The following is a 5,197-nucleotide window of genomic DNA, read 5'->3' on the forward strand; positions in this document are numbered from 1 at the left end:
TCCTCATCAAGATAAATAACTATAGGGTAAAAGGTAGATCCTTTTAGTAGAAGCAATTTGTTTTAAATTTTTGTGTTCATTTTTTGTTTTGTTTTATTGTTATTGTTTTTTTCTGAGGATAATAATATAAAACTGTATTTACTCACAAAGTCCTCAGAGACAGGCTGGGACTGGAGGTCTCCCCAAATCTGAGAATAGGATCGTGGCGCGTGGAACCCTGTTCTTGGTGCTCTTGGGGGTCCTGGCCCTGACAGAGACCTGGGCAGGTGAGTGCGGATTCTGGAGGGACCACCAGGAGGAAGCGCTGGACGGGGGGGATCGCGACCCGCTGCCACCGATCTTTAATCCCCAACTCCTACCCTAGCTACTCTTCCTTGGTAGTTCACAGCCCAGACCCCACTACTTTGTCTCCCTCCTGGTCACTCCCCTCTCGAGTTCTGCATCCCGCCGCCTGTTCGGTTTCACCAGCACCAGCCCCTCCTCCTTTCCTCCGGGTCTCATCCAACTGGGATCCTGGTCGCACCTACCCTTCAGGCTCCCACTCTTTGAGATATTTCGATATCGCCATGACCTGGCCGGGCCGCAGAGAGCACCAGTACATGACCGTCGGCTACGTGGACGACACACAGTTCGTGCTCTTCGACAGCTACACCGCCAATCCAAGGATGGAGCCGCGGGCGCAGTGGATGGATCAGGTGGGGCCTGAGTATTGGGAAGATCAGACACGGATCTGCAAAAACTCGGCTCAGATCGACCTAGGAAACCTGCGCAACCTGCTCCGCTACCACAACCAGAGCGAGGGCGGTGAGTGACTCCGGGTTCGGGTAGGAAATCACTACCCCCACCACCCCGAGTTGTCCCTGGTCCCCAAGTCCAAGGTTCATTCCCAGTCTTGGAGACCCACGAAGACCCTCCACCTGGGAAAAACCTGCTGAGGGCCGTTAACCCGGTTCCATTTTCAACCTTGGTAGAAATCCCCTTGGATTGGTGAGGGTGGGGGCTGGCTGGGGGCAGTGGCTGACCACGAGGACGGGGCCAGGATCTCATACGCTCCAGTGGACCCTGGGCTGTGAAGTGGAGCCAGATGGACGCCTCCTCCGCGGGTACCGTCAGGCAGCGTATGACGGAGTAGATTACCTCGCTTTCAACCAGGACCTGCACTCCTGGACCACGGTGGATGCGGCGGCTCTGATCACACTGCACAAGTGGGACATGGAATTTTACAGGGCCTACCTGGAGGGCCCGTGCGTGGAGTGGCTCCACAGATACCTGGAGAAGGGGAAGGAGATGCTGCAGCGCTCAGCTATATGAGGTTCTTGGATATCTCCCCTCTGCCCTCCTACTGCTGCTGGCGTCTTGAGGAGGGGAGGAAAACGGGATTCTGGTTAGAATTCTGCAGCTCTCTGGCATCTGGAGGGAAAAGGGGAGATCAAATTTTCAGACCCAACACCAGGGAGTGAGAGAGAAGGTCCCTGAAATAACCCACGAACCCTTCCTCCCTTCCTTCTTTCCTTCCTTCCTTCCTTCCTTCCTTCCTGTACTGGGGATTGAACCCAAAGACTCACTGCCAGCTAGGCAAGGGCTTTACGACTGAGCCACCCACCTCACTTTTTTTTTTTTTTTCTTTTTTCACATTTGAGACAGGTTCTCTCTAAATTGTTCAGGCTGCCCTTGAACTGAACTTGCAATCCTCCTACCTCAGCCTCTGAGTAATAGTTGTGCACCACAGATCTGCCAGCACTTCCCTTTGACTTTAGCAGCTGATTGGGAACTCCTCTCTCCCACATCTTGTTCTTTGCCCCACGTTTAAAGCCTTTGCTTATCAGACTCCAGATATTTTGAGTTTCTTGGCCTCCAGTCAGAAACAGAAATCCCTTTTCTCCCCTTCAAAGGCCTCGAGCCTCCTAACCTGGGCTGGCTTACTCTGATTCTAGACCTTTCCAAGAAATAAGTTATCCCAGATGCCTCTAGGTGTTTTGCAATCTCCTCCACCCTCAGTGTCCTGTCTATTCTCTGATGGTCTCATGAGTGCTGCTTCAGTGTACCAGGAATAATGCAAGGTGGCTGAATTTTCCAACTTTTCCACTAGACCCCCCAAAGACACGAGTGACCTACCACCCCGGCCCTGAAGGAGACATCACTTTGAGGTGCTGGGCTCTTGGCTTCTACCCGAAGGAGATCACTCTGATCTGGCAGCGGGATGGGGAGGACCAGACTCAGGAGATGGAACTTGTGGAGACGAGGCCTGCAGGGGATGGAACCTTCCAGAAGTGGGCAGCTGTGGTGGTGCCTGCTGGAGAGGAGCAGAGATACACATGTCATGTGTACCATGAGGGGCTGCCTGAGCCCCTCACCCTGAGATGGGGTAAGGAGGGGATGAAAGTACAGAGCCTGTTGGCAGGGAAAGTGGGAGCTCTTCTGGAGGGTCAGGGCTGAGAGCTGGGGGTCAGGGTCCCTCACCTACTTCCCCTTCTCTTCCCAGAGCCACCTTCTCAGTCCACCATCCCTGTCATGGGAATTGTTGTTGGCCTGGTTCTCCTTGTAGCTGTGGTCACTGGAGCTGTGGTGGCTGTTATGATGCAGAGGAGGAATGCAGGTAGGGAAATGGAGGGAACTGAGTGTTCTTGTTCCAGGCCCCTGGTAGAAGTGAACTCTGCCTCATTAATGGGAAGCACCATCCACAGGCACTTGCTGATGCTCTATTATATAGCACAAGGAAAATTCAGCACAAATTTATTACCTTTATGGTGGTGATGATGAGACCTGATTTCCAGAAGTCAGAGGTCACAGGGAAAGTCACTGCTGAGGACAGACCTCCAGGATGGCAGTTGATTAAGTTCCTGAATATCTCCTTTCCTTATCTTTCCCTGAGTCTGTGGTCGCAATCTAGAAACTTCCCTGAGGTCTAAGACTAGGGTGTTCCTCTGGGCCCTCATGGCCCTGCCTTCTCCTTGGCTCCTCACAGGATGTTGTTTTTATTTTTTTCTCTCACAGATAGAAGAGGAGTTATCTAGGCTCCAAGTAAGTATTGGAGGAGAATGTTGTCTCTGGAACCTTTGGGATAGTGTGTGTAGGAGCCCATGGGGGAACTCACCCTTCTGGGCTCTGAGTATATCATGTTTTTCTGCCCTAAGTAATGACAGTGCCCAGTGCTCTGATGTTTCTCTAGGCCTGTAAAGGTGAGACCTAGAGGGCCTTAATAAGTAGGAGAGGGGTTGGGGCACAGGAGATTGGACTAGGTTACAGGTACTCTCTGGATCTTTTGAGTGAGCTATAGGTTGTTCAGAACATTATCACTGGTAGGAACTGCCCTGAATTTGTTCATGGTACTTTTGTTCTGAAGCATGAAACAGCGGCCTTGTGTGGGATGGAGCAACACAAGATTTGCTCAAGTCTCCCTTTTGTGATTCCAAGAACACAGGGATTCTCTTCTCTTTCTGCAAATGGTTTCTGTTTTTTTTTGGACTGGAAATTGAATCCAGGGGCAATTTACCACTGAGTTACATCCCCAGTCCTTTTTATATTTTACTTTGGAATCTCACCAAGTTGTTTAGGGCCTTGCTAAGTTACTGAGGCTGGCCTTGAATTTGCAATCCTCCAGCCTCAGCCTCCTAAGTAGCTGAGATTACAGCTGTGCACTATCACATCCACCTCTGCAGATGACTTCTGAATGTGTCTATGTTTCTATGAGCATAATGAGAAGAGGTGAATCGACCAGCCCAACCCTGCTCTCCAGGACTCTTGTCCCCACATTGTCTCTTCCCCAGTCACCTTTCCTGTACCAGCAGAGGTACAGCTGGGACGACTCCATCCTAGGTTCAACATCAAGGTGCACTGAACTACAACTTCCTTCCTGAAAATAATAATCCGAACATAATTTTTTTTTTCAAAATCTCGACCCAAACAATTGAGTGGTTAATTAACAGAGAATATTCCTAAAATTTGAGGGAGGAAATAAATGGAAGCACTGAGAACCGATGGGGACAGGAGAGGGCTGTGAGGAAGCCAGTGTGGATGGGGCTATGGCTCGTTGGTGCTCAGTCCATGCTGGGCTTTGACATGGTTACTCCTCAGCAGGGTTGTCTTCCTTACTCCCTTGTCTATGTTCCTCCTATAGAACCTTGTCCCACCAGGACCTGTGATCATGGGGACTGATATTACCAGAGCTTTGTCTTGTCTCCTAGACCTGTCTCTTGTCCTGTGACCAGGTCCATCTAGGCCCAGATCTGGGTGTGACCTTCATCCTACATCTTTTGTGTTTATTCTCTGTCTTACAATCTAAAGAGGATTATGCCTGTTATTTTTCTTGCCACTGACTTCTGGTCTCATTCTCCTCTGTGGCACCTGATGTGGCAACAGCAAGAGGTGTTTTTCCTGTCATTGTCTTCACAAGGCCCGTGCACACAGTATCTGTGGTATCAAGAGATGGATTTTCAGACTCATAAGCTCCTGTCCTTCTTCCATGGCCTTTTCCTGGATTGTCCTTCTTTATCCAATATTTTTTTAATATTTATTTTTTAGTTGTAGGTGGGCACAATACCTTTATTTTATTTTTATGTGGTGCTGGGGTTTGAACCCAGTGCTTCACGCATGCTAGGGGAGAGCTCTACATCTGAGTCACAACCCAGCCCATTTATCCAATCTTTTAAAGTCTGATTTCTAATTCTAGGATTAGCTGAGAGGAGGGATCCCATAGATCCTATTTTAGACAAATTCCTGCTGATATTCATTTTCTGCTCTGCTCTTGTCTACCTCTCTCCCTGTCATTAGCTCTAGTAATTCTAGCACTGGCTCCAATGTAAATTCAAGTATTTATAATTTAGAGCCTAATTTAATTTTTTTGGTACCAGGGATTTGAACTCAGGGGTGCTTAACCACTAAGCCACATCCCCAGCTCATTTTTTATATTTAAATTAGAGACAGGGTCTTGCTGAGTTGCTTAGGGCCTCACTAAGTTGCTGAGATTGGCTTTGAACTCATGTTCCTCGTGCTCATCCTCCCAAGCTGTTAGGATAACAGGTGTGCACCACCATACCCAGCCTTAATTTATATTTATTTGTAAAATAGGACCTGTGAGCCAAGAATTGTCATTTCTGAAGGGAGAAATGTACTTGTATGCTGTGAAGTGCAGGAGGCCTTGTGTGTGTGTGTGAGAGAGAGACAATAGCACTGTAACAAAAGCCCAGACAGCCCTGAC

General features: G+C 49.0%; 1 pseudogene across 1 annotated transcript; it reads left to right on the forward strand.

Annotated features, from left to right (window-relative positions):
- Positions 1-210: 210 nt before the first annotated feature.
- On the forward strand, positions 211-3,056 carry LOC144256535 (saoe class I histocompatibility antigen, A alpha chain-like; annotated as a pseudogene). The gene is made up of 6 exons (XR_013344133.1): positions 211-266; positions 535-804; positions 1,040-1,312; positions 2,090-2,365; positions 2,483-2,596; positions 2,995-3,056. The product of XR_013344133.1 is annotated as a saoe class I histocompatibility antigen, A alpha chain-like (transcript).
- The last annotated feature ends 2,141 nt before the right edge of the window (positions 3,057-5,197 follow it).

Source organism: Urocitellus parryii, chromosome 8, assembly GCF_045843805.1.
Source record: "Urocitellus parryii isolate mUroPar1 chromosome 8, mUroPar1.hap1, whole genome shotgun sequence".
Lineage (NCBI taxonomy): Eukaryota > Metazoa > Chordata > Mammalia > Rodentia > Sciuridae > Urocitellus > Urocitellus parryii.